This window comes from Schistocerca piceifrons, chromosome 1 (assembly GCF_021461385.2).
Source record: "Schistocerca piceifrons isolate TAMUIC-IGC-003096 chromosome 1, iqSchPice1.1, whole genome shotgun sequence".
Lineage (NCBI taxonomy): Eukaryota > Metazoa > Arthropoda > Insecta > Orthoptera > Acrididae > Schistocerca > Schistocerca piceifrons.
In genome coordinates this window covers 1,221,759,097-1,221,777,783 of record NC_060138.1, presented here as the reverse complement: position 1 = coordinate 1,221,777,783, position 18,687 = coordinate 1,221,759,097, and positions in this window count along the sequence as shown.

Genomic DNA, 18,687 nt, shown 5'->3' with positions numbered 1-18,687 from the left:
TAAGTCCCATAGTGCTCAGAGCCATTTGAACCATTTGCTATATGTGTTCTCACCTCAGGAAGTGCGTGTTCCCAGACCCATGCTTTTACTACCACCCCTCAAAATATACAGCTGTTTATAACTACTCTAACCTGTTCCTGTCGACACGTCTTTCCTCATTAGGCTAAAGTAGTTGAAAAGTGTGATCTTGTGGAACGTCCATGAGAATAAGGAGCAAAACACCCAACAGCGAAGGAAGTTACAGTGCAGGATATTGAACCGTAGCCACGAAACCACTAATGTTTGCTACCAACTGTTAGCCTACATAGCTACAACACATATACCTCATTTACCGTTGTGTGCTTCCATAAAGACCCAGAAACTAGGTACAGCGGTACACATGAAGACATCCATACACGCGACACACCCGACGTAGCGTGCCCTACCACAAAATACCATGTGTAACAAGACAGAAGAGTAAAGAACCTATGGTGCACATCGAAGTTTATTTAATCATTTTCTCCAAGCACCCATTACATATGTTGACCGGACAAAATATTACTGACGTCCCTAAACGAGTACACTGCTCGCCTTGGAGCGCTCTAGGTAATGTAGAACTGACATTACGCAGTCACGGGAACCTCAACCAATTACGTAAGGCATGACAGAGTAGTGGCGTTTATGTACGAATTATCGAATAATACAGGTCATGTTAATCGACATGAAGGCGTGACCGAATGTTAGGAAGGAGGTATCGTATTTGGACGTACCCATGACCCCAACCTCGATAAAGTTCACTGATTTGCATGCGTATCAACACGGAGGATCTCACGAGGTTCACATGGTCTACAACACAACTGATAGCCACGTAACAATGCGTAAGAACAGCAGTCGAGAAAGGACCCTGACCAACGGGTACCGCCGACGAGTATCGCCACGGCTCAATGACAGTTGATACTAAACGCGACAGGTGAATGTAAGGCCCGTCTCAACCGGTTTCCGAGCAAAGACTGCGAAGTGGACAATTGGATACCTCGCAAAATCAGCTTAACAACTAATGCATCCAAGCTGTTGAAAAGCGTAATAAATGAAAAAGAAGATTGAGGATCATTTAGATGTCGATCCGTTTAGGCTTAGGCAAGGTAAAGGCAGCAGAGAGGCAGTTCTGACGTTGCACTTGATGGTGGAAGCAAGACTGAAGAAAAATCAGGAGAACCTCATAGCATTTGCCGACCTAGAAAAAAGCGTTCGAAAATGTATAATACAAGATCTTCGAGATTCTGAGAAAAAGAAGAATGAAATGTCGTGTGGCTAGGGCCTCCCGTCGGGTAGACCGTTCGCCTGGTGCAGGTCTTTCGAGTTGACGCCACTTCGGCGACCTGCGCGTCGATGAGGATGAAATGATGATGATATGGAAAACACAACACCCAGTCCCTGAGCGGAGAAAATCTCCGACCCAGCCGGGAATCGAACCCGGGCCCTTGGGATTGACAGTCTGACACGCTGACTACTCAGCTACCGGGGGCGGACAAAAGAAGAATAAGCTAAAGGGAGAGGCGGGTAATATATAATATATACAAAGAACCAAGAGGGAAGATAAAAACCGAGAGACATTAAGCGAAGTGCTCGGATTACAAAGGGTGTAAGACGGGTGTAGTCTTTCTCCACTACTGTTCAACATATACATCGAAGATGGTTCAAGAGAGGGACTGAAATTCCGGGTGAAAGGATATCAATGAAAATATTAGCTGATGACGCTGCTATCCTTAGTTAAAGTGTAGAAGAATTAAACGATCTGTTGAACGGAATGAGAAGTCTAATGAGCGCAGAATGTGGATTGAGAGTAAACCGAAAAGACAGAACTATTGAGTAACAGGAACGAAAGTAGTGAGAAACTTTACGGAGAAACTGGTGATCACGAAGTAGACGAAGTTAAGGAATTGCCTTGGAAGCAAAATAACCCATGATAGAAGAAGTAAGGAGAACGTAAAAAGCACATTAGCGGAGGCAAACAGGGGAATCCTGCGTAAGAGAAGTTCAAGCCTTAATTCGAGAAAAAAACTGCTAAGATAATACGTTCGGAGCACAGCATTGTATAGTAATGAATCATGGACAGTGGGAAAATCTGAAAAGAGGAGTATCGATGCGTTTAAGACATGGTGCAACAGAAGAATGTTGAAAATTAGGTGGGCTGATAAGGTAATCAATGAGGAGGTTCTCCGCAGAACCGGCGAAGAAAGGAGCATAACGAGAAGCTAAAAAGAAACACGATGTGACTTTGTTGAGACATCAGAAAATAACGTCCATGATACCAGAGGGTGTAATGGATAAAAACAGTAGGGCAAGACAGAGATTAGAAGGTATTCAACAACTAATTCAGGACGTAGGGTGCAAGTGGTAGACTGAGATGTAGAGGTTTGCGCAGGAGTATAATTCGTGACAGGTCGCATCAATCCATTCAGACGACCGATGCTAAAAATACCTCGCGTAAGGTCATTGCTCACAGCATCATATAAAGTTGCACGTCGTCACAACACTGAAATTGGACAATAGATGGCTGGACGTGTGTATTGTGGTCCTAAGAGAAGCGATTTTACTCTTTTCAAATTATGTAAGGCCTCGGATGTACCAATCACTCTGCGATGCGTGTGTGGGTGATTCTACGATGTTTTTGGCGTTTTTCGTACCACTGTTTGCATCACTCTTCAGGCTACCGCGAACATGGACCAGGACCCTTACCTTAAGGTTCTAGTTCAAAGTGATGAGTATGCTGTGGACATTCTTCTTCTAAGCTGACAACAGTCATACTGAAAAAACTGCATGAATGCGTTCCTGGTTTGACGAACAGTCAGGCAGCCTGTCGCACTTCGATCTTAATTCCATAGAAAAAATTGGCGGCTGTTAGGAAGACTAAGTAGTGTCTCTGCGAGATGTAATCGTCAGTGATTGGATGCAGCCGGATATGGATTACCGAAAGAAATTTGTGAACTTTTCTCGCCTAAATGAAGGTAAATAAAGGCTAGGGGCAGTATAAGACGGTGTTAGCCAGATGACTCGTGAGGACGACTGCTGCTCATTTGGTGTGTTTGTGAAATTAGTCGAAATCTAACCATATTGAAAAAATCAGTATAAAATTAGCACTTAAACTAATTTTAGTACGCTTTCTCTTAGTATAGCCTTATTTGATAGTTATGGGCTCGTTAGGAGTATCCTAAAAGCAGTTTCATTCTTTCATAATAGAAATATGACAGTATTAGAAAACTTCATAGAAATGAGTCAGTCAGCTAGCAGTTGTCGAATGGCTATGCAGGTGTACCGAAACGATGGATACCGCAGTCGTCTATAACTAAGTTCAGACATTAAAACTATTATAATCAGCTCATTCAGAGCTAAAAGAACGGACCCGCGTGATTACAGACCAATATCCTTCACATCGGCTTGTTGCATAATTTTTTATCACATTCCTAAATTTCTGGCAGGCGTTTGACAGAGTGCCCACTGCATGTGCTTCACGAAGGCCCTAGTACACAAAGTAAGTTCCCAGATATGTGAATATTTCGATGGCTTTTTAAGTATTATAGACCAATATATTGTCCTCGACTCCGAGTGTGCATCAAAGCCAAGGCTACAGTCGGGTGAGCACCATGGAAATGTCATAAGACCGTTCATTTTCTCTGTGTGCACAAATGATACGACGACGGGGTGAACAGCAATTTCCGGTTCTTTGGTGGGGACGCTGTGGTGTGTGGCATCGTGCCGTCGTTGAGTGACTGTAGGAGGAAACGAGGTGAGAGACAGATTCTGGTGTGATTAATGGCAGCTTGCACTAAATGTAGAAAAATATAAGTTAATGCGGACGACTATGAAAAAACGATCCTGTAACTTCTACATCAACATGGTTACTCCGCAATTCACACTTAAGTGCCTAGCAAAGGGCTCATCGAACCATTTTCATACTACTTCTCTATCATTCCACTCTCGAATGGCACGTGGGAAAAAGGAACACCTAAATCTTCCCGTACGAGCTCTGATTTCTCTTATTTTATTATAATGATCATTTCTCCCTACGTAGGTGGGTGCCAACAAAATATTTTCGCTTTCGGAAGAGAAATTTGGTGACTGAAAATTAGTAAATACATCTGTCCGCAAAGAAAACCGCCTTTGTTTCAGTGACTGCCACCCCAACTCGCGTATCATATCAGTGACACTCTCACCCCTATTGCGCGATAACACCAATCGATCTACCCCTCTTTGCTCTTTTCCGATGTCCTCCGTCAATCCTACGTGGTAAGGTTCTCATACCGCTCAGCAATATTGCATGAGAGGACGGACAAGTGTAATACAGGCTGTCTCTTTAGTGGGTTTGTCGCATCTTCTAAGTGTTCTGCCAACAAAGCGCAGTCTTTGTTTCGCCTTCCCCACAATATTACCTAAGTGATCTTTACAATTTAAGCTGCTCGTAATTGTAGTTCCTAGGTATTTAGTCGAATTGATAGCCCTCAGATTTGTGCGATTTATCGTATACCCAAAATTTATCGGATTTCTTTTAGTACCCATGTGGATCACCTCGCACGTTTCTTTGTTTAGTACCAATTGCCTATTTTCGCACCATACAGAGGTTCTCTCTAGATCGTTTTGTAATTGGAATTGATCGTCTGATGATTTTACAGGATGGTAAATTACAGCGTCATCTGCAAACAATCTAAGGGGGCTGCTCAGATTATCACCTAGATCATTTATGTAAATCAGGAACAGCAGAGGGCCTATGACACCATCTTGCGGAACGCCAGGTATGTCTTCTGTTCTACTCGATGATTTACCGTCTGTCACTACGAACAATAACCTCTCTGAGAGAAAATCACGAATCCAGTCACACAAGTGAGACGATACTCTATATGCACGCAATTTGATTAATAGTCCCTCGTGAGGGACGGTATCAAAAGCTTTCTGGAAATCTGGGAATATGGAATCTATCTGATATCCCTTATCGACAGCACTTCATGGGAATAAAGAGCTAGCAGTGTCGCACAAGAACGATATTTTCTGAATCCGTGTTGGTTATGTATCAATAAGTCATTTTCTTCAAGATGATTCATAATGTTCGAGTACAGTATATGCTCCAAAATCCTACTGCAAATTGAGGTCAGTGATATGGGTCTGCAATTCAATGGGTTACTCCTATTTCTTTTCTTGAATATTGGTGTGACCTTTGCTGCTTTCCAGTCTTTAGGAACAGATCTACCATCAAGTGAGCGGTTGTATATATTATTGCTAAGAAAGGCGCTATTGTCTCTACATACTCTGAAAGGACCCTGCTGGTATACCATCTGGACCGGAAGACTTGCCTTTCTTAAGTGATTTGAGTTGTTTCGCAACACCTCAGATATCTACTTTTATGTCACTCATACTAACAGCTGTTCTGATTTCGAATTCTGGAATATTTACTTAGTCTTCTTTCGTGAAGGAATTACGGAAAACTGTATTTAGTAACTCCGCATTAATGACATTGTCATCGGTAATTTTTCCATCGCTATCGCGCAGTGACGCGATTGACTGTTTTTTTGCCACTGGTGTAACTTCCGAATACAGCATCAGTAGTACGCTAATTGGCACAGTCATGTCTATTAAATATGCAGGAGCAACATTGCAAAGCGATATGAAATGGAATGAGCACGTAGGTTTGTAGTAGGGAAGAAAACGCTCAACTTTGTTTTAGAACCTGAAGTTCAAAAATGTTCAAATGTATGTGAAATCTTATGGGACTTAACTGCTAAGGTCATCAGTCCCTAAGCTTACACACTACTTAACCTAAATTATCCTAAAGACAAACACAGACACCCATGCCCGAGGGAGGACTCAAACCTCCGCCGGGACCAGCCGCACAGTCTATGACTGCAGCGGCCCAGACCGCTCGGCTCATCCCGAGCGGCTAACCTGAAGTTTCGGGAGGTGTAGCTCATCAGTAAAGGAGACGGGGTGTAGAACGTTTTTGCGACCCACTCTTGAGTATTGTTTGAGAGTTTGTGATCCGCTCCAGGTCGATTTAAAGGAAGTCATCGACGCAATTGACAGGCGTCCTGCTAGATTTTGTCACCGGTAGGTTAGATCAGCAGACAAGTGCAACGTGGGCTCAAATGGGAAACCCTGCAGGGAAGACGACGCTCCTCTCACGAGGCACTATTGCTGAAATTTAGAGAACTGACTTTCGAGGCCGACTTCAAATCGATTCTACTGTCGCCAGTGTTCATTTCATCTAAGGACCACTGTGACAACGTGAGTCAAATTAGGGCCCGTACGTAGGATCATAGATAGCTGTTTTTGACTCGCTCTGTTTGCGAATGGAACAGACAGGAAATGACTAATAGCAAGTAATACGTGGAACGCTCCGCCATGCAGCTTACGTTGGCCTGCGAAGTACACTACTGGCGATTAAAATTGCTACACCACGAAGATGACGTGCTACAGACGCGAAATTTAACCGACGGGAAGAAGATGCTGTGATATGCAAATGATCAGCTTCTCATTGCATTTACACAAGGCTGGCGCCGGTGGCGACACCTACAACGTGCTGACATGAGGAAAGTTTCTAACAGATTTCTCATACACAAACAGCAGTTGGCCGGCGTTGCTGGTGAAACGTTGTGATGCCTCGTGTAAGGAGGAGAAATACGTACCATCACGTTTCCGACTTTGATAAAGGTCGGATTGTAGCCTATCGAGATTCCTGTTTATCGTATCGCGACATTGCTGCTCGCGTTGGTCGAGATCCAATGACTGTTAGCAGAATATGGAATCGGTGGGTTCAGGAGGGTAATACGGAACGCCGTGCTGCATCCCAGCGGCCTCGTATCACTAGCACTCGAGATGACAGGCATCTTATTCGCTTGCCTGTAACGAATCGTGCTGCCACGTCTCGAACCCTGAGTCAACAGTCGGGGACGTTTACAAGACAACAACCATCTGAACGAAGAGTTCGACGACGTTTGCAGCAGCATGGACTATCAGCTCGGAGACCATGGTGCGGTTACCCTTGACGCTGCATCACAGACAGGAGCGCCTGCGATGGTGTACTCGACGACGAACCTGGGTGCACGAATGGCAGAACGTCATTTTTTTGGATGAATCCAGGTTCTGTTTACAGCATCATGATGGTCGCATCCGTGGTTGGCGACATCGCAGTGAAAGCACATTGGAAGCGTGTATTCATCATCACCATACTGGCGTATCTTCCGGCGTGATGGTATGGGGTGCCATTGGTTACACGTCACGGTCACCTCTTGTTCGCACTGACGGCACTTTGAACAGTGGACGTTACATTTCAGATGTGTTACTACCCGTGGCTCTACCCTTCATTCGATTCCTGCGGAACCTTACATTTCAGCAGGATAATGCACGACCGTATGTTGCTGGTCCTGTACGGGCCTTTATGGATACAGAACATGTTAAACTGATGCCCTGGCCAGCATATTCTCCAGAGCTCTCACCAATTGAAAACGTCTAATCAATAGTGGCCGAGCAACTGGCTCGTCACAATACGCCAGTCACTATTCTTGATGAACTGTGGTATTGTGCTGAAGCTGCATGGGCAGCTGTACTTGTACACGCCATCAAAGCACTGTTTGACTCAATGCCCAGGCGTATCAAGGCCGTTATTACGGTCAGAGGTGGTTGTTCTGGGTACTGATTTCTCAGGATCTATGCACCCAAATTGCGTGAAAATATAATGATATGTCAGTTCTAGTATAATATATGTGTCCAATGAATACCCGTTTAACATCTGCATTTCTTCTTGGTGTAGCAATTTTAATGGCCAGTAGTGTATGTTCGTAGATGAAGATGAAAAATCAATTCGCTTAGATTGCAAGCACACATAATAAACATACCGTTCCATCAACGTACATAGATGACGTTCAAAAAAGACCACATGACGCAATGATGCATAGGTTACAACAAATACGAATGAAGATACAAAAACAAAATAATTTTTATTGTATAGTTCAATAGCCTCGGTAGTCACATCCACTGTCTCTCCCTCGATATCTAATTAAATGCAGGGGGGACTGTTCGACAGATCCGTTGTCTTCAAGGAATGCGTTTACTATAGCTCTGATGCCAATATCCCTTGGGGCCCTGACGGGATTGGTCTGGGAATGTCTTGCGGTCGCAGATCACAGGCGGTCCTCGGCCACGGAATGTGATTCATCTCTTCCCTCCCAGGCTGCGCTGCTCTCAAAGGAGCAACGCCGCCGAACGGCAGCGGCGGGTTCTGTGTGACGGGGGTGTGTGGCGGCGTCACGTAGAACGTCTCGCTGGCGTCTCTCAGCAGACCAGTCGCACGGAAAAATCGGACGCGGGCGGTGAAATGGAAACGTCCATTCTCTAAGTCAACGGTGGCGCGAAATATTTCTTCCGCTCCCTGCATCCCTTCCTCTCTCTCTCTCTCTCTTTCTCTTTGTGTGTGTGTGTGTGTGTGTGTGTGTGTGTGTGTGTGTGTGTGAGTGAGTGTGTTTGTGTGTGTGCGTTTCCCGAATTTATTTTTTCAACTGCAGAATTGGCGGAAGCAAGCGCTAAAAAAAATTGGAAAGCGATATTTTTTGTTGTTGCGTAAAGCCGTCTATGAATCTGGCACGTAACAAATGCAAACACTGATATTTCCGTTCCTCATTAGCGTATTCCTGTGCTGTAACATTTATCCTGCTGCATAATTAACGTAAGAATACACAGGGTGCATAAAAACCGATAGAAGGTCGTAGTTGGGTCGAGTATACAAAATTGAGGAAATATTTTCAGGCAGCCAGTTGTCAGAAAAAAGCTGTTCTGGGCGTATGGCCATAACGCTAGTCTATTGGTCGGAAATCCGCGGCTCGCGAGCCACATACGGCCTGTTGAGTATGACTCTTCGAAAAAAATGAATGCTTTATCAGTAGCAGTTGAGCCTTGTGACAAAAATGACACAGCGCAAGTTTCATTTCTTGGGCTAATTTATTTCATCTACAAGTTTTAAACAATAACTTGCGGGACTGTAGCCACTCAAAGGTCAAATACGTGTGCAGGATATAGCAAATGCTGTAGCTGAGTGCATTTTAAAAAAATTTACTTAACTCGATAAAATCGTCTCAGTTTTAACTGACGTGGTGAAAAGTATGACCAGCACAGGAAACAAGTTGGTTGCTTTTTGAAACAATAAATTAATCTCAAGGTAGTTACTAATCTTCGCATCATTCATTAAGAAATGCTTTCTGTGCAGACATTTCGAGAAGAAACATAAGAAGTTATGAAATTGGTGATTAAGATTATCAACTCCGTAATAGCTAAAGCGCTGAATCATGGCCAGTCAAATGAGTTTTCACTTGAAACTGTGAATGAGTATGCACGGCTTCCACTGCATAACAAGAGGTATATTGGTTAACAACACTAAACGTTTTCAAATGTTTCGTTTCCTTATTAACAAGAATTAAAACATTTCTCTTTGAGAAGCGTATTCACTATCCAGAACTGTCGAATGATCACTGGATGTAAAACTTCTATTTTATGGTCGATGTTACGGCTCATCTAAATCATCTTGCACGTAAATTGCGAAGGGGCAGCGAGTGGGGAGAGAGAAAGGAAACGGATTACTGATGTAAGCTTCAGCGGGAGATTACGCGGAATCGGTGGCGACGAGTGAAAAATTTGTGACAGATCAGGAATCGAATCCGGGATCTCTTGCTTACTACGCAAGTGCCTTAAACAAGTGTGCCACCCAAAACAAAACGCGTTGCAACGGCGCGGAATATCTCTACACGCCTCTCGACTGATCCACGCTCTCCTATCCACAATCCCTGTCCATTTCTCCATGCTCGCTACTCTGAGATTCCCGCAGGCGGTCGGACGTAGCTGTGCATCCGCACTGAAGAAGGTGGATTAATTGCCCACCTACGCTAATCGATTATATGAATGGCAGTATGTGTTCGATAAGAACAGTGTCCCAAATGGCGCAGTGGTTAACCAGCCTACCTAGTAAATTGGAAATCCTCTGTTCGAATCCTAGTCGCCACACATTTTCACTCGTCGCCGACGATGCCGCGTAAAGTCACGAGGCAGCTGACATCAGTAATTCCTTGGCTCCCCACCCTCCTATATATAGTTCCACACAGTAAATGGAATGACACCATTAACAAGTACAGACCTCGATCAGCAATAGGTAGAATATTCAAAATTTATAGGTGTATGCCTTGATGAGGGGTTGAACTGAAAAAAAAACACACTGAAGATCTGCTGAAACGTTTGAGTTCAGCTACTTATGCTATTAAGGTCATTGCAAATTTTGGCAATATACATCTCAGTAAATTAGCTTGCAACGCGTATTTTCATTCTCTGCTTTCGTATGGTATCATATTCTGGGGTAGCTCATCATTGAGTAAGAGAGTGTTCATTGCACAAAAGCGTGTAATCAGAATAATTGCTGGAGCTCATTCAAGATCATCCTGCAGACACTTATTTAAAGAGCTAGGGATCTTCACTGTAGCCTCACAATAGATATATTCACTTATGAAATTTCTTATTAACAATCCGAACGAATTCAAAAGTAATAGCAGTGTACATGGCTACAACACTAAGAGTAAGGATGATCTTCACTACTCAAGCTTCAATCTAACTTTGGCTGAGAAAGGGGTAAATTATGCTACCACAAAAGCCTTTGGTCACTTACCTAATAGCATCAAAAGTCTGACAGATAGCCTTATAGCATTTAAAAGGAAATTAAAAGAATTTATGACTGGCCACTCCTACTCATTAGATCAATTTTTGGATATAGTAAGCGGGTAATTTCTCCCCCCCCCCCAAAAAAAAAATTAAGTGTCATGTAATATTTTGTGTAATGTAATATCTTGTATAGATACCTTTTATTAGCCTGACACGTTCCACATCATCACGAAGTGTCGTATTCATGATCTATGGAAGAAGTACTAATCTAATCTAATCCTTCCATCAACCTCCAATTTACAGGTAATGCTTACAACTATGGATTCATCTTAATTGTAAACTACAAGGGAAAGGAAATCAACTTTTTCGATGTTGTAAAACTTGTTTCTAAACATATTATCCCTTTTTGTTTAAGATTTTCAAACAGAAATTTGTATTCGTTTTCCAATCCTGTTGAAACACCGTCATGATATTGTCATTCGCTATTGCAAAACAACGCTTTTAAGTATGTGGGAAACTCTTCCTAACAGGTTACAGGAATTCAGACACATCAATACAGCATCAGCGTAAAAAAATAAATAAATGAAAAATGAGAAACTTGATGCTACTGTAATGGAGTTAATTGTTTCTCCTTTTAATAATAACTTTTAAATGAAATTGCTGGATAAAAAGTAAAGAATTGCAGTCTTCGAAATTTGAACACCTGTATGCTGATACGGAGGTATTTGAGAAAAACAAGTGTGGACTTAGGTCACAGCATATGTGACATGCTTCGAAAGACCTGGAGAAGGCGGATATAGTGATTTTTAACACATTAAGTATTATTTCTGACACATATAATCAGCTGAAAAAAATGAATGACTTACGTTATTTCCTTATTCGGGTCTATGCATCCACGTGAACTATTACTTCCAAACATGAACCCTGTCAAGTAGTAAACTGAGAAGCCGTTTTATTGATGAGAATCAGGAATATAACCTAAAATAAAAAAACAGCAGCATACACACTTGACTTACCCAACCTTTCCGAGGAGATTCAAGACAACTGGTCAGCAATTTAATGTTTCAGTCATTGTCATGATTTAATTTTATGGATACCTTACAATTTAATTTTATCAATAAGTAAAACGATGTTAAGTATGATATCGAATTTCCTCTAGTTTATCCAAGACTTAAAATTTAACTAAAATTTAGTAAGTTAATTTTAGGGGGCTTGCGGAGGAAAGAAGATGAAGTGTCGAGCATCGAGAAAGGTTTGTGTTGAGATGGTCTGGACCTATAGAGAGGACGAACGGCAGGAGGTAGACGGAATTAGCATACAGTGCGAGTCTCGATGGGAAAGCTGGAAAGGGTCGACCACAGTGAACGTACCTCGGTCAGACTGACGACGTTTCTGGCAAAGGCCAACTAAGGAGTACCATAATTAAGTTAATAACAACATTCTTAACAATATAACTGAAATTTAAAAAAAATTGGCTCTGAAAAGAAATTTCAGTTGTTGTATTGTTGATATTTAGCTTCACTGACAATGAACTTACAGACCACCACGCGTCCTAATCAGTGACGACAATTTGAAAGCGTTTGCGTTTAACATAACTTGTCCCAGGTAACACCTCTTACTCTAAAAACTGCAGTCAATAGTTAAATTGCGGCCTCGATAATTCTTGCCACTAGCTCCCTGCTGGTATTGACATCCATGCATTTGTCGCAGACTGGATGCCGTTTACTGGCCGTAGCTCCTCAACGGTACATTTCCACCCTGTGGTTGTCTGGCGGTATTACTTGATTGCACGTTTCATAACTTGATCTGATCTTATTGTTGTTGTTGTTGTTGTGGTGTTCAGTCCTGAGACTGGTTTGATGCAGCTCTCCATGCTACTCTATCCTGTGCAAGCTTTTTCATCTCCCAGTAACTACTGCAACCTACATCCTTCTGGATCTGCTTAGTCTATTCATTTCTTGGTCTCCCTCTACGATTTTTACCCTCCACGCTGCCCACAATACTACATTGGTGATCCCTTGATGCCTCAGAACATGTCCTACCAACCGATCCCTTCTTCTGGTCAAGTTGTGCCACAAACTTCTCTTCTCCCAAATCCTATTCAATACTTCCTCATTAGTTGTGTGATCTACCCATCTAATCTTCAGCATTCTTCTGTAGCACCACATTTCGAAAGCTTCTATTCTCTTCTTGTCCAAACTATTTATCGTCCATGTTTCACTTCCATACATGGCTACACTCCATACGAATACTTTCAGAAATGACTTCCTGACACTTAAATCAATACTGGATGTTAACAAATTTCTCTTCTTCAGAAACGCTTTCCTTGCCATTGCCAGCCTACATTTTATATCCTCTCTACTTCGACCATCATCAGTTATTTTGCTCCCCAAATAGCAAAACTCCTTTACTACTGTAAGTGCCTCATTTCCTAATCTAATTCCCTCAGCATCACCCGACTTAATTAGACTACATTCCATTATCCTTGTTTTGCTTTTGTTGATGTTCATCTTATATCCTCCTTTCAAGACACTGTCCATTCCATTCAACTGCTCTTCCAAGTCCTTTGCTGTCTCTGACAGAATTACAATGTCATCGGCGAACCTCAAAGTTTTTATTTCTTCTCCATGAATTTTAGTACCTACTCCGAATTTTTCTTTTGTTTCCTTTATTGCTTGCTCATTATACAGATTGAACAACATCGGGGAGAGGCTACGATGATGAGAAGATGGAAAGGTTGAACTCCGGTGTCGGCTCACAGCTTAGTCATCGGGGATGGCACCACGGGGACTACCGAAGTTAACGTCCACGTCCGGCGGTGGGATCAACATCCACATTGCCACATACACTCACTTCATGAGGCACCACGGAGAGGTTTGGAATTTTATTCAGGACGCCGGCGCGAAGACCTGCGAACAGGAACTTTACGCCAGCACTTCCCATCTCCTTGTCGGCCAAATGTGGAAAATTTCATACGGCGACAGAATTCGAACCGGTTTACGTCCGTGTCGAGAGACACCTTAAAGCGCGCGAGACTGACTTCAGCTACGGAAACAGGTATAAATATCATTGTCATAAAAGGTATAGGGGGTTCAATAAGCAATATACATGGAGCAAAGAAAAATGACTTCATAATAAGCGAAGGCAGCCGAGGATCAAGTAGGTAAAAAGACGAGGGCTAGTAGAAATCCTTGGGTAACAGAAGAAATATTGAAATTTATTTGATGAAAGGAGAAAATATAAAAATGCAGTAAATGAAGCAGGCAAAAAGGAATACAAACGTCTCAAAAATGAGATCGACAGGAAGTGCAAAATGGCTAAGCAGGGATGGCTAGAGGACAAATGTAAGGATGTAGAGGCCTATCTCACTAGGGGTAAAATAGATACTGCCTACAGGAAAATTAAAAAGACCTTTGGAGATAAGAGAACGACTTGTATGAATATCAAGAGCTCAGATGGAAACCCAGTTCTAAGAAAAGAAGGGAAAGCAGAAAGGTGGAAGGAGTATATAGAGGGTCTATACAAGGGCGATGTACTTGAGGACAATATTATGGAAATGGAAGAGGATGTAGATGAAGATGAAATGGGAGATATGATACTGCGTGAAGCTTTTGACATAGCACTGAAAGGCCTGAGTCGAAACAAGGCCCCCGGAGTAGACAACATTCCATTGGAACTACTGACGGCCTTGGGAGAGCCAGGCGTAACATAACTCTACCAAGAGTGAGCAAGATATACGGGACAGGCGAAATACCCTCAGACTTCAAGAAAAATATAATAATTCCAATCCCAAAGAAAGCAGGTGTTGACAGATGTGAAAATTACCGAACGATCAGTTTAATAAGTCACAGCTGCAAAATATTAACACGAACTCTTTACACACAAATGGAAAAACTAGTGGAAGCCAACCTCGGGGAAGATCAGTTTGGATTCCGTAGAAACACCGGAACACGTGAGGCAATACTCACCTTACGACTAATCTTAGAAGAAAGATTAAGGAAAGGCAAACCTAGGTTTCTAGCATTTGTAGACTTAGAGAAAGCTTTTGACAATGTTAACTGGAATACTCTCTTTCAAATTCTAAAGGTGGCAGGGGTAAAATACAGGGAGCGAAAGGCTATTTACAATTTGTACAGAAACCAGATGGCAGTTATAAGAGTCGAGGGACATGAAAGGGAAGCAGTGGTTGGGAAGGGAGTAAGACAGGGTTGTAGCCTCTCCCCGAAGTTGTTCAATCTGTATATTGAGCAAGCAGTAAAGGCAACAAAAGAAAAATTCGGAGTAGGTATTAAAATTCATGGAGAAGAAATAAAAACTTTGAGGTTCGCCGATGACACTGCAATTCTGTCAGAGACAGCAAAGGACTTGGAAGAGCAGTTGAATGGAATGGACAGGATATAAGATGAACATTCAACAAAAGCAAAACGAGGATAATGGAATGTAGTCTAATTAAGTCGGGTGATGCTGAGGGAATTAGATTAGGAAATGAGACTCTTAAAGTAGTAAAGGAGTTTTGCTATTTGGGGAGCAAAATAACTGATGATGGTCGAAGTAGAGAGGATATAAAATGTAGACTGGCAATGGCAAGGAAAGCGTTTCTGAAGAAGAGAAATTTGTTAACATCGAGTATAGATTTAAGTGTCAGGAAGTCATTTCTGAAAGTATTTGTATGGAGTGTAGCCATGTATGGAAGTGAAACATGGACGATAAATAGTTTGGACAAGAAGAGAATAGAAGCTTTCGAAATGTGGTGCTACAGAAGAATGCTGAAGATTAGATGGGTAGATCACATAACTAATGAGGAAGTATTGAATAGGATTTGGGAGAAGAGAAGTTTGTGGCACAACTTGACCAGAAGAAGGGATCGGTTGGTAGGACATGTTCTGAGGCATCAAGGGATCACCAATTTAGTATTGGAGGGCAGCGTGGAGGGTAAAAATTGTAGAGGGAGACCAAGAAATGAATAGACTAAGCAGATCCAGAAGGATGTAGGTTGCAGTAGGTACTGGGAGATGAAGAAGCTTGCACAGGATAGAGTAGCATGGAGAGCTGCATCAAACCAGTCTCAGGACTGAAGACCACAACAACAACAACAACAACAACAGTCCCGCAAGAATATAGTGTTTGTGAAGTGATAGAAAGTTCTGGCCCTAACCGGCAGACTTTACCAGAAATAGTTGATGATAATGGGGAGCACGAGCAAGATTCGTCACGTTTCGTCCCGCAGGAGTTGGATGTTGAAGTAGTAGCGGAAAGTTCTCGACCTGACTGGCAGACTTTACCGAAAGTTATAGTGATAGAAGTAGCCGACCCATCCGACGCAAAACTCCAGTTTAAACATTGCGAAAGTATTAAGGAGAAAGATCAAGGGAATTTTAGTGATAGCCGGACACGATTTGTAGAAAAGCACGTAGATTACAGCATGTATGAGGTTAGAGCTGACGTTACACGGTCAGACGGTAGCAGTGTGGGTTGCGCAGATGCAGAGGAAGTAATTGCACATACTACTGGGCACATTCCTCCAGGTAGATTGACAGATGAGATCAATCTGGCCAAAGAGGAATCAACGAAGGTGCCACTTAGTGAAGTGATAGCAAAGCAACACTCACTAGTTGACGAGTTACAGGAAAAGGTTTCGGTATTGGAGGCGAAACTACAGACTAAGCTTCAGGACAAACGTTTTGAAATTAAAACTGCATGTGAACAGAGGCTGAAAAAGCCGCCAGATAAGCCTGATTTAGGTTCAAAGCCGGATGTTTTTTCTGGAATGACTTGGATGTAGACGAGGATTTACTGTGGGAAAATAAAGAAACAATCGAGGACAAGTGTAGACAGATAGTAGTGCCTGTTAATAAGCACGACCTACAATTAAACGCATTGATTGACACCGGTGCAGAATTGAGTGCTGAATCTGGGAAAAATTATTGAGTTACTGATAGACAGACCTAGTATCGTAGTTATGCCAGGAACTGGAGTGAAAATTATCGGTGCTAATTGGAAGGCCAGTAAACCGGTCACAAACAGATTTTTGTCAACTTCGAGATATGTGGGGCACGATTTGAACAAGAGTTTGTCGTCGTGCCAGACTTAACTACGGAAGTAATTATCAGGTTAGATTGGCTATTAAAGTTCCGTGCAGTGATTAATTGCGGATGCAAAACTCTGACATGTACGTCACAAGATAAAACAATAGTAGTTAGTTCTGACGAGGCAGGAGACGGTGTGCATAGGCAATATCAGCCTATACACGTTGTTAACTGGCCGGATGCCACTGACGTAGGTGAATCTCGGCATTGACAGTAGTGTAGAAAGTGAATTGGAAAGTTTTGGTGTGAAAAAAGATCTTTTGCGAGAAATAATGAAGCTAAAAGCCGATGCTCGCATACGTCGTCATGACGCTAAAGCGCGTTTTGCTAAGTTTGCAGTTGGAGACTTACTACTTGTGAAAGCTCATGGGAAATCGAGCGAGACAGACAATGAAAATTCATGGAGAAGAAATAAAAACTTTGAGGTTCGCCGATGACATTGCAATTCTGTCAGAGACAGCAAAGGACTTGGAAGAGCAGTTGAATGGAATGGACAGGATATAAGATGAACATTCAACAAAAGGAAAACGAGGATAATGGAATGTAGTCTAATTAAGTCGGGTGATGCTGAGGGAATTAGATTAGGAAATGAGACTCTTAAAGTAGTAAAGGAGTTTTGCTATTTGGGGAGCAAAATAACTGATGATGGTCGAAGTAGAGAGGATATAAAATGTAGACTGGCAATGGCAAGGAAAGCGTTTCTGAAGAAGAGAAATTTGTTAACATCGAGTATAGATTTAAGTGTCAGGAAGTCATTTCTGAAAGTATTTGTATGGAGTGTAGCCATGTATGGAAGTGAAACATGGACGATAAATAGTTTGGACAAGAAGAGAATAGATGAGTAGATCACGTAACTAATGAGGAAGTATTGAATAGGATTGGGGAGAAGAAAACTTTGTGGCACAACTTGACCAGAAGAAGGGATCGGTTGGTAGGACATGTTCTGAGGCATCAAGGGATCACCAATTTAGTATTGGAGGGCAGCGTGGAGGGTAAAAATCGTAGAGGGAGACCAAGAGATGAATACACTAAGCAGATTCAGAAGGATGTAGGTTGCAGTAGGTACTGGGAGATGAAAAAGCTTGCACGGGATAGAGTAGCATGGAGAGCTGCATCAAACCAGTCTCAGGACTGAAGACCACAACAACAACAACATCATCGTCAAGCATCACAAACATGACGCTACGCTATACATGCATCCGTTATATTCTCCAACATCGCAGAGGTAAATATGCGTCATATCACTTCACTTATCCGCAGGGAGAGAGGTCACTGTGCACGAAGGAAGCTCATCCTTCCCGACAGGCAGCTGAATCCCTCCCAAGCATTTTACCAGGAAACTCTGTCATACGACATATATATTGTTCACTACACTTATGCATCTAGTTTCAGTCGTAGCATATCATGATCAGGTAGGAAACAATTTCATTGTCTGAACATCGTCGTAACTATGAATTAAAAAATTCACAATGGAAAGTCTAATAACTTTAAAAATAATCACAGTGTGATCCAAAAAGCTCCAGTGGGTCATCAGGTAGTTACGTTTTCAACAACTCTAGTCTTGCAACGGAACTGCTATATTTGAGTTACAAACCCTAGCTTTTGAAATATTAGTTGGACGGCCTCCTTTCTGTAATAGTTAAAAGACCTATAGTGTATAGAATTGTCTCTTGTATACAGGGTGGAGAAAAATTGTGTCACGAAATTTAAACCCTGGATAGCTGAACCAAAATTACTAATGTTGTGTAGGTTGACAACTCACCATTTTTAAACTGTGGAAACTTGGCGCCACGCGCTCCGATCGGCCGTGGGATTACCCTGTTGCCGTTCGTCGGTTGACAGGCAGCACTATGGTTCTCGGTTCACACATACAAACGTCCCTCGCCCCGTCACTGCCCCAACGTGATAAGCACACGTGTCGAACATGTCTTGCTGCTTC